Source organism: Bubalus bubalis, chromosome 5 (assembly GCF_019923935.1).
Source record: "Bubalus bubalis isolate 160015118507 breed Murrah chromosome 5, NDDB_SH_1, whole genome shotgun sequence".
Classification (NCBI taxonomy): domain Eukaryota; kingdom Metazoa; phylum Chordata; class Mammalia; order Artiodactyla; family Bovidae; genus Bubalus; species Bubalus bubalis.
In genome coordinates, this window is record NC_059161.1 from 40,248,434 (window position 1) to 40,261,015 (window position 12,582).

The following is a 12,582-nucleotide window of genomic DNA, read 5'->3' on the forward strand; positions in this document are numbered from 1 at the left end:
GAGTCCCCCCAGTTCATTCTGTGTGCAAATATGCTTACACCAACTCACTTCACTCACTTGCTGGCCATGGGGCATTTGAGTTGTGATCTCTGCTTCAATGACTTGCCTGTTTCATTGATTCTTATGCCTTTAACCACTGCTCCGACACCAATGACACATCCATTCATTCTCCAGCTCAGATGTCTCCCACTCCAGGGTCACACTTACTTTAATCATCTGTATAATTGTAATAACATATAATGAGTATGTATATGCCAGACATATTAGCCATTTTATATGAATTGTTTTTTTAATTGGAGGATAATTGTTTTACAATATTGTGATGGTTTCTGCTGTACGTCAATGTATATCAGTTATAACAATATATATATCCCTCCCTCTTGAGCCTTCCTGTCCCCCCAATCCCACCCCTCCTGGTCATCACAGAGCACCAGACTGGCCTCCCTGTGTGCTATACATCAACTTTCTGCTAGTTATATGAATTTAATTCTGTCTTTCTAACAGCTCTTTGTGGTAGGTATTATTCCTGTTTTACATATGAGAAACAAACCCTCAGAGGTGAAGTAATTTGTCCCAAGACATGCATCTAAGAAGTGGTGGAGCTCAGATTCAAGACCAAGGCTGGTTGACACCAAAGACCATGCTTTTAACCACTGCTTCCCTGCCTCTGGGCAACTCCATATGGAAGTAATGGGTACTTTACTCAGGATGCTCACAAAAGAATGTCCTCTCCTTTACAAAACCCACTCCTCTTCCTGATTCATGGTGTTGTTTAAAGGCATCGTAACCAACACCGAAGCCAGAAGCCCCAGTGTCATCCTATTTTCCTCTTTTTCCCAGCCCCCCACGAGCTTGTGGTCTTTGGCTTCTCCTTTTGCAGTGACCTCTTACCAGGCCTGCAGTTCTCAGTGAGTTCTCATTGGATTAAGAGAATGATATCCTCTGTTTCAATAAATGAATGAAATCAATGGACAAAATGAAGCAGAATGCCATGGTGGAAAGCTTGTGATGTTTGGAGCCTAGTTTTAAATCCTCACTCCGCCATTCACTAGCTGGCTGACTTTGGCAAGTGTTTTTTTTAAAACTCTTTGCATCTTCACTTTCTTTATCAATAAAAAAGGTATGTTAACACATATCTCGAGTTATTCTGAGTATTAGAGTATCTACTATATTGCCCGGAACATAGTTGGTCTCAATACTTAATAATTATTAATTTACAAAAGTCACATCCACAAGACAGAAAGTGATTGCCAAATGAATAATGAAATTTATCTGGTTTAGAGATGGAGAGATCACTCAAGCAAATGGAAGAGCTTTGCAGAGTTTAGATTGGAGAAGAGGAAAGGAGAAGATAGAGGAGAACAGTGTATGTGAATGTCTCTAAGGTGGGAATTCTCATGGTACTTTCTGGGGACAGGGAGCTTTCACTGTGCTTATGACATTCATTCTCTCATTTTTTTTAATTTGAGCATATCTATTTTCCAGGATAGAAACCTGTGTTTAGTCATGGTTGAAGGTAAGGATTAATGAGTAATTTGAGGATAAAATATTGGAGGCATTAAAGACATAGCTAAGAATTTTGGATCATGGCCTATAAAGGGAGACACTCAGTGTTTTTGAATAAAGAGAATTTATCATGATTTGGGGACAGAACCTAAGTTCTTGTCAATGTCACTCTTCATTTTGACCCAATTTATATGAATACCTTATTCTCTGTCAATTGAACAAAAGCTTTGAATTACTTCTAGATGAAAATAAGAAAAACAAATGTCATAAAATACAAGTTTTTAATACTTTTGGCAAAAGATTACAAATTATTGTTTAATAAAGACCATAATGGTTTTTAAAATATTAATTAAAATTTTATAAGTCATATATTAAGATATCAACGAGATATTATGAGCACCAAAAAAATAATCACTGAAGAATTCAAGCACCGTGAACATTTTTTTGTTTATAACTTAAACTATTTAGTTTTCAGCAGTGCTTTGGAATTGCTTACCATCTGTCTACCTATCCATTTTTCAGTCATCAGTCATCTAACTATTGTACTTTCCCCCTGAAATAGCCTACCTCATAGAATGTGTGCGTAGCTTGGAATCTTCCTCAAGAACATCCTTAGTAATTAGTCATGGTGGCTGTTATGGCCACTCATTCAATCCATAATCCATGGGATCAAGACATGGAAGGATTTGTTAAAATTTAAGTGTAAATATTACTTAGGAGAGCTGATATGTGAGCCTGTTAATGCTTTATCATCACCACTTCCCCCCAACCAAAAGCTGGTCATATGATCCATTCCAGTCTTGAGGGTGTGGGATGTAAGGACCTTTAGCTCTGACTGATGCCTAGGGGACAACTAGGGTAGCACTGAATCCAGAAGCAGTCAGGGAATTGCCTTAGGAAGAGAATGTTGAACTTCCAGGTTATCCTATCATTCTGACATAGCCTTTCAGAAATCTGAAGCCATGGTGCCTAGGGGTGTGTTTAAACATGGACCTTGACCAGCATTTTGATTAATGGAACTTGTTGACTTTGTTAATCTTTCTGTGGTCTGTCTGTGAGAGGAACAGAGGAATGCTAGGACTGAAACAGACCTCAACATTTGGGTTTTCTTGGAGTCATGCCAAGGCTGAAAAAAGACTTTTACATTCACATACATACTCTTTATTGACGATAGATATAAAAGACCTTTTATTTTTCTCTTGATTTATTCAGTCTTGACCTTTAGTTTTTGAGGTTTGAGGTTAAAAGTAGAACAGTAACAAAGTAATATGTTTCTAGAAATACAAGCAGGAAATAATTTCTAAAGGTCATTTCAGCCCAGCTCTTTACTTTTATTTAGGGTGTACTATTTATTAGTAAGGACATTTATCATCTTAGTGATTTTTAAGATATGACAATCTATATCCACCCCCTATAATCAGTTTTAAGAGTTAATATTCTGTTATCCTTTGATTGTTCTTTAAGTAAGGCAACTTGAAACTTTGAATTTATAAAAATCTCATTCACTATTATAAATTAAGCAATAGGCAGTCAGTATAAATGTGCTCTACTACTACTATATACCAGGCATTGTACTTAGCATTTAGTTATACCTTTCTTCTCGAACCCAAAACAATAAAGTAAATGGCAATGGGATCATACTTATCAATAATTACCTTAAACATAAGTGGGTTGAATGCCCCAACCAAAAGACAAAGACTGGCTGAATAGATACAAAAACAAGACCCCTACATATGTTGTCTATAAGAGACCCATCTCAAAACAGGGGACACATACAGATTGAAAGTGAAGGGCTGGAAAAAGATTTTCCATGCAAATAGAGACCAAAAGAAAACAGGAGTAGCAATACTCATATCAGATAAAATAGACTTTAAAACAAAGGCTGTGAAAAGAGACAAAGAAGGTCACTACATAATGATCAAAGGATCAATCCAAGAAGATATAACAATTATAAATATATATTCACCCAACATAGGAGCACCTCAATATGTAAGACAAATGCTAACAAGTATGAAAGGGGAAATTAACAATAACACAATAATAGTGGGAGACTTTAATACCCCACTCACACCTATGGATAGATCAACTAAACAGAAAATTAACAAGGAAATACAAACTTTAAATGATACAATAGACCAGTTAGACATAATTGATATCTATAGGACATTTCATCCCAAAACAATGAATTTCACCTTTTTCTCAAGCGCACACGGAACCTTCTCCAGGATAGATCACATCCTGGGCCTTAAATCTAGCCTTGGCAAATTCAAAAAAATTGAAATAATTCCAAGCATCTTTTCTGACCACAATGCAGTAAGATTAGATGTCAATTACAGGAGAAAAACTATTAAAAATTCCAACATATGGAGGCTGAACAACACGCTGCTGAATAACCAGAAAATCACAGAAGAAATCAAAAAAGAAATCAAAATTTGCATAGAAACAAATGAAAATGAAAACACAACAACCCAAAACCTGTGGGACACTGTAAAAGCAGTCTTAAAGGGAAAGTTCATAGCAATACAGGCATACCTCAAGAAACAAGTCAAATAAATAACCTAACTCTACACCTAAAGCAACTAGAAAAGGAAGAAATGAAGAACCCCAGGGTTAGTAGAAGGAAAGAAATCTTAAAAATTAGGGCAGAAATAAATGCAAAAGAAACAAAAGAGACCATAGCAAAAATCAACAAAGCCAAAAGCTGGTTCTTTGAAAGAATAAATAAAATTGACAAACCATTAGCCAGACTCATCAAGAAACAAAGGGAGAAAAATCAAATCAATAAAATTAGAAATGAAAATGGGGAGATCACAACAGACAACACACAAATACAAAGGGTCATAAGAGACTACTATCAGCAATTATATGCCAATAAAATGGACAACATGGAAGAAATGGACAAATTTTTAGAAAAGTACAACTTTCCAAAACTGAAAACCAGAAACGAACCAGAAAGAAATAGCAAATCTTAATAGACCCATTACAAGCATGGAAATTGAAACTGTAAACAGAAATCTTTCAGCAAACAAAAGCCCAGGTCCAGACGGCTTCACAGCTGAATTCTACCAAAAATTTAGAGAAGAGCTAACACCTATCCTACTCAAACTCCTCCAGAAAATTTCAGAGGAAGGTAAACTTCCAAACTCATTCTACAAGGCCACCATCACCCTAATACCAAAACCTGACAAAGATGCCACAAAAAAAGAAAACTACAGGCCAATATCACTGATGAACATAGATGCAAAAATCCTTAACGAAATTCTAGCAATCAGAATCCAACAACACATTAAAAAGATCATACACCATGACCAAGTGGGCTTTATCCCAGGGATGCAAGGATTCTTCAATATCCGCAAATCAATCAATGTAATACACCACATTAACAAATTGAAAAATAAAAACCATATGATTATCTCAATAGATGCAGAGAAAGCCTTTGACAAAATTCAACATCCATTTATGATAAAAAAACTCTCCAGAAAGCAGGAATAGAAGGAACATATCTCAACATAATAAAAGCTATATATGACAAACCCACAGCAAACATTATCCTCAATGGTGAAAAATTGAAAGCATTTCCTCTAAAGTCAGGGACAAGACAAGGGTGCCCACTTTCACAATTACTATTCAACATAGTTTTGGAAGTTTTGGCCACAGCAATCAGAGCAGAAAAAGAAATAAAAGGAATCCAAATTGGAAAAGAAGAAGTAAAACTCTCACTGTTTGCAGATGACATGATCCTCTACACAGAAAACCCTAAAGACTCCACCAGAAAATTACTAGAACTAATCAATGAATATAGTAAAGTTTCAGGATATAAAATCAACACACAGAAATCCCTTGCATTCCTGTACACTAATAATGAGAAAATAGAAAGAGAAATTAAGGAAACAATTCCATTCACCATTGCAACAGAAAGAATAAAATACTTAGGAATATATCTACCTAAAGAAACTAAAGACCTATATATAGAAAACTATAAAACACTGGTGAAAGAAATCAAAGAGGACACTAATAGATGGAGAAATATACCATGTTCATGGATCGGAAGAATCAATATAGTGAAAATGAGTATACTACCCAAAGCAATTTATAGATTCAATGCAATCCCTATCAAGCTACCAATGGTATTCTTCACAGGGCTATAACAAATAATTTCACAATGTGTATGGAAATACAAAAAACCTTGAATAGCCAAAACAATCTTGAGAAAGAAGAATGGAACTGGAGGAATCAACCTGTCTGACTTCAGGCTCTACTACAAAGCCACAGTCATCAAGACAGTATGGTACTGGCACAAAGACAGAAATATAGATCAATGGAACAAAATAGAAAGCCCAGAGATAAATCCACACACCTATGGACACCTTATCTTTGACAAAGGACGCAAAAATATACAATGGATTAAAGACAATCTCTTTAACAAGTGGTGCTGGGAAAACTGGTCAACCACTTGTAAAAGAATGAAACTAGAACACTTTCTAACACCATACACAAAAATAAACTCAAAATGGATTAAAGATCTAAATGTAAGACCAGAAACTATAAAACTCCTAGAGGAGAACATAGGCAAAACACTCTCCGACATACATCACAGCAGGATCCTCTATGACCCACCTCCCAGAATATTGGAAATAAAAGCAAAAATAAACAAATGGGACCTAATTAAACTTAAAAGCTTCTGCACAACAAAGGAAACTATAAGCAAGGTGAAAAGACAGCCTTCAGAATGGGAGAAAATAATAGCAAATGAAGCAACTGAGAAACAACTAATCTCAAAATATACAAGCAACTCCTGCAGCTCAATTCCAGAAAAATAAATGACCCAATGAAAAAATGGGCCAGAGAACTAAATAGACATTTCTCCAAAGAAGACATACAGATGGCTAACAAACACATGAAAAGATGCTCAATATCACTCATTATCAGAGAAATGCAAATCAAAACCACTGTGAGGTACTATTTCACACCAGTCAGAATGGCTGCTATCCAAAAGTCTACAAGCAATAAATGCTGGAGAGGGTGTGGAGAAAAGGGAACCCTCTTACACTGTTGGTGGGAATGCAAACTATTTCAGCCACTATGGAGAACAGTGTGGAGATTCCTTAAAAAACTGGAAATAGAACTGCCATAGGACCCAGAAATCCCACTGCTGGGCATACACACCGAGGAAGCCAGAACTGAAAGAGACACATGTACCCCAATGTTCATCGCAGCACTGTTTATAATAGCCAGGACATGGAAGCAACCTAGATGTCCATCAGCAGATGAATGGATAAGAAAGCTGTGGTACATATACACAATGGAGTATTACTCAGCCATTAAAAAGAATACATTTGAATCAGTTCTAATGAGGTGGATGAAACAGGAGCGTGTTATACAGAGTGAAGTAAGCCAGAAAGAAAAACACCAATACAGTATACTAACGCATATATATGGAATTTAGAAAGATGGTAACAATAACCCTGTATATGAGACAGCAAAAGAGACACTGATGTATAGAACAGTCTTTTGGACTCTGTGGGAGAGGGTGAGGGTGGGATGGTTTGGGAGAATGGCATTGAAACATGTATAATATATATGAAACGAGTTGCCAGTCCAGGTTCGATGCATGATAGTGGAAGCTTGGGGCTGGTGCACTGGGATGACCCGGAGGGATGGTACGAGGAGGGAGGAGGGAGGAGGGAGGAGGGTTCAGGATGGGGAACACATGTATACCTGTGGCGGATTCATGTTGATATATGGCAAAACCAATACAATATTGTAAATTAAAAAAATAATAATACAAAAAAAAGAAATGAAAATAAGCCATTATTTTTGATCTTTTACTCTCAAACCCCAAATACTTGTTGCTGTTCTGTCTATTGTTTATGCCTCTCCTAGCACTCATGTTGGAGAAGACAACGGCACCCCACTCTAGTACTCTTGCCTGGAAAATCCCATGGATGGAGGAGCCTGGTAGGCTGCAGTCCATGGTGGTTGCAGTCCACTAAGAGTTGGACACAACTGAGCTACTTCACTTTCACTTTTCACTTCATGCACTGGAGAAGGAAATGGCAACCCCCTCCAGTGTTCTTGCCTGGAGAATCCCAGGGACGGGGGAGCCTGGTAGGCTGCTGTCTATGGGGTTGCACAGAGTTGGACATGACTGAAGTGACTTAGCAGTAGCAGAAGCACTCATGTATTATCCAGATGCACTATAGAATATTATTCAGTCAATACAAAATTGATAAAATATACATTATTTGTATATTTTTCATTTATACTATTTCTCTCTGTTTAGTCATGTTGATACTATTTTAAACTCTTGAAAATCTATGCAACTCATTTCATACATGATATTTTACATGTTTCAATGCCATTCTCCCAAAGTCCAGGTTTGATGCACGATACTGGATGCTTGGGGCTGGTGCACTGGGAGGACCCAGAGGGATGGTATGGGGAGGGAGGAGGGAGGAGGGTTCAGGATGGGGAACACATGTATACCTGTGGCGGATTCATTTTGATATTTGGCAAAACTAATACAATTATGTAAAGTTTAAAAATAAAATAAAATTAAATAAATAAATAAATAAAATTCATTTTTAATTTGAAGAAAAAAAAAGAAAATCTATGCAAACACACTCTTTTAGGCAATAAGCAATTCTCATTCCATTTACAATTAAATCTGACTTTATTAGAGATAAAATACATAGCATTTTTGTAAGAGCAAACATCTGAAAGTTCAAAATAAGTTTGTCTATGAATTTTCATTTTTAGAATGTTGAATTATAAGATAAAGAGACTAGAGACTGAGTTAATACATTTCTTATATGCATGCATGCATGCTCAGTTGCTTCAGTTGTGTCTGACTCTTTGTGACCCTATGGACTGTAGCCTGCCAGGCTCCTCTGTCCCTGGGAGCCTCCAGGCAAGAATACTGGAGTGGGTTGTCGTGCCCTCCAGGGGATTTCCTGATCCAGGGATTGAACCTGCATCTCCTGCATTGCAGATGGATTTTTTCTCCCAGTGAGGCACCTGGGAAGCCTGATTTCTTATATAGCATTCCTTAGTGTTCTTGCCTGGAGAATCCCAGGGATGGGGGAGCCTGGTGGGCTGCCATCCGTGGGGTCGCACAGAGTTGGACATGACTGAAGCGACTTAGTAGTAGCAGCAGCAGCATATCATTGATAACATTTTATTTATTCATCTACAGATAATTGTTGAATTCCTACTTTTCATTATGGTGTGCCTACTATGCTAGGTAGTCAAAATATAAAGAAAAATACAGAATCAGTTCTTTCCAGTAAGTATTGAATATAGTATGTAGCACTAAGTGGAGTGAGGAGAAGCTAGATATCTGATATCAAGATGTCAGATAAAAACTGGTGTTGATAACTATAAAGAAAGGAATCGATTTGAAAGATATGAGGAATGAAAACTAATAGGACCTGTTGATTGGTATGATGTAAGTGGTAGATTTTGTGGTGAGGAATTCATTTGTTCATTCATTAAAACTAATATTTTGAGAGTCATGAAGAAATTAGAAACAAGTGAAAACAAAAGAAATAAAAATGTTAATACTATGAGAAAAAAAGTGAGGTTATTGACTTTAAATGGGGAAGAGACCTTGTTGAGGAGATGCCATTTAACTCAAGATCTGAAAATCTGAAGGAACTAGCTGTTTGAAGCAAAACATGTTGGTAGGGGCCAATGAGGTGGGGGTGAATTATGAAAAAGGAAGTTAAAAAATTGGTCACTTCTATGACCATGTGACCAACTTTGTAAATAAGAACTATAATAATTATGAGTATTTCCCTTATTTTGATATGACCATGTTTATGTATATATTACTGGAGGAGGACATGGCAACCCACTCCAGCATTCTGGCCTGGAGAATCCCCATGGACAGAGGAGCCTGGTATGTTACAGTCCATGAGGTCGCAGAGTTGGATATGACTGAGTGATTAAGTACAGCACAGCACACGCATAAATTAACCACTCTTTTCCTTCCCCTTTCTCATTCCTTCCACTGTGAACACTGTAGCTGTGTTCACAGTGTTAATGTTATATGTTAGTGTGACTCAGCTGGAAGAGCAATGGAACATCATCCAAAAATGAATAAGTGAACTTTGTATCTTATTTGTGGGAGAGAGTTAACATGTTTTTGGTTATACAAGGAATAGCTCCATCATTGGGTGGAAGCATCATTTTGGTATTATTTTTATTTGGAAGTTAGTATGATTAAAAGATGATGTGTTGACAATGGGTGAACTGTGGTGGGTTTGTACTAGTACAAGTTAGCTAACCTTGAAGTTTAATTTCTCGCTTTCTTTTTCCTGTGTGCTTGCAGGGAGAAGACTGCATGAAATATAGAAGGTGGAAATGAAGGAGCAGCTATTTTTATACTCAAAGGTATAAAAATGTTATCTTTCTGGGTCCAGTATTCACGGGAAAGTGAAAGCATGGAGAAAAGGCAAGGAAGCTCCAATATGTAAGATAATAGGAGTCCTTGAGGAAGAAACCAATTTTAAAAACAGAAAAATGTGTCCAAAACTATAGTTTAAAAAATCTCTTCTGAAATGATAAAATTTGAAACCACATATTACATGCATGGGAATACTGACCCTGAAGGACCAATACCAAGACATAGTAAAATTACTGAACTTAAAAAAAGAAAATAATTTAATGGGCATCTAGGCAAAAATATTTTCACCAGACTCTTTAGGACTAACACTTTATTCGTTTTCTTTTTCTGCTGTAAAAGATTACCAGAAACTAGTGGGCTTAAAACAACGGAAATCTATTCTCTTACAATTCTAGAGGCCATAAGTCTGACATGAATCCTATAGGGCTAAGATCAAGATGGCAGAAGGGCTGACTATTCTGGAGGCTCTCAGGGAGAATCCATTTCTTCGCTTTTTCCAACTACTAGAGGCTGTTCTCATTCATTGGTCAGTAACCCTGGCTCACTTCACATTTTCTCCCCTTGCTTCAATCATCACATTGCCTTCTCTCTTTTTTTGTAGTCAAATCTGCCTCTGCCTTCCTCTCATAAGGATACCTGTGATTACGTTTAGGTCCATCTGGAAACTCTGGGGTAACCTCCCCATGTCAAGACTCTCAATCACATCTGCCACATCCCTTTTGCCATATAAGTTGACATATACACAGGTTGCAGATATTAGGACATGGAGATTTTTGAGTGTGGAGAGGCATTATACAGTCTACTAAAAACACACAGCCAGAAGAAAATGGAGAACATTTAAAATACTCAAGAAAATACAAGACAAAAATTTTATATCCAGCAAAAATAACATTCAAGTACAATGGGCATAGAAAAGTTGCTTTCAACTTTAAAAACTCAGGAAATATTGTTCCCATGAACCCTTCCTGAAGAATCTATTAGAAAATAAACTATAATAACTAGATAGACTTTGACCTAGGGACTTGTGATCTGAGAAACCAAGTTTTAATAAAGATAAGACTTGAAAGGAGGAGGTCATACTATACAATGGCTATGTCCTCTGACACCATAACTTTAAAATGGGAAGGGGAAGATATATTGAAAATAGATTTTAAATTGATCTTATTAACTGTATTGATGGTAGTTATATTAGTATTTTGAAACTGTTGTGGAAATGTGGAATAAAATAAAGGTACAATCATCATTTAAGAATTAACTCAAAGAAAGCTCCTCTGTTAAGTTCTCCTTTAATTCTACTAGGAAGAAGAGCTCTTTTCCTTTCTTTAAATTCTCATTATACAATTATTTTTATGACACATTATTTAAAATTTTTTTACTATAGTGATTTGAAGCAAGTTTTTTTCTCAGGCAACATAATGATGAGTTTCTATACCTGGCACAGTGCTGAGTATATAAGGTTGGCCAGTGCATAATTTTTTGTGAGTACATAAATGATTTACCTGGAAGAAACAGCAGATACAGAGATAATACATTGATATTGCTAATAAAATGGGTCCACATTTTTTGCTTTCCAAAATGTTGCAATGTCTGAACAATGGAGTATCTTTGTTAATAATGTCAGTTTATGAAATAATGAAATGTTTCTTATATAAGCCTGAATCCTGCCTCCAAGTGATTTGTTTTTATTTACATTGGTAGTATGGAAATAGGTCCCTAAGGACCCATACTTTTATTGTTTTCTGAAGGTAGTTAGTTCCTATGGATACAATTTGTTAGACAAGTCTGATAAACCATAATTAGCTACCCACCCCCACACAAAATCATACCATTATTACTCACCTGCCCACAGCTTCTTTGTGCATAGAACAGGTTACTTTATACAGACTGTAAAGTAGCGATAGAATTCATTCTGAGTCTGTAGCCTGGTCACGTGCTTACACGCAGAAGACAGTTGTAACAGGAAGCTTCTGCTGGCTGCTCTTAGACTAGGAAAAAAAAAAAAAAGATTTTCCTCTGGCTTGGCTGACTTCCCTATCAATTTTTGAATTGAAAATATAACTCATTTAGTATGCAACAGGAATATTTCTGGAAGAGGAATAAATGTCTAGCTAAGGAGACAAGGAAATGAATGACCCAAGCTAAGTCTAGACAAGCAGACGGTTGAGTCTAAATCCACATTTCACTGAATTAGTTTTTCCCATAAAGTTAAATAAGATAGGAAACTTTCTCAAATTATTGTAAGTCACGCTCTTCCTAAGACTTTCACCAGAAATTCTTGAGTGGCTAAGTGGCAGTCAGCACAATGTATGATATAACTTCCTAAATAAATGCTTCCTTCTTAGAAACGCTTAAGATGGCCCTCGGGGGCACTGAGAAAGGGAATGAGGGGATGCAATGAAGTAAAAGCAAATATAAAACTGGCATGGAGAAGACAAAAAAATCTAGGAAGGGACAGTGTAAATGTCCTTTAAAAGCATAGATTTATAATAGAGGCTTATTAAACTTGAGGTTTACAATAAAGGTTATTATTATTTCAATTCAGTTTATTTGAATGGGTATTTGTTCAATTTTTTTCACCAGGTGCCTGACACTTGTAGGTATTCTGGAAAATCTGAGAGAGATATATAAAAAGGAAGCAGAGTGATTTTTATTGGTATAAACCCAAGATT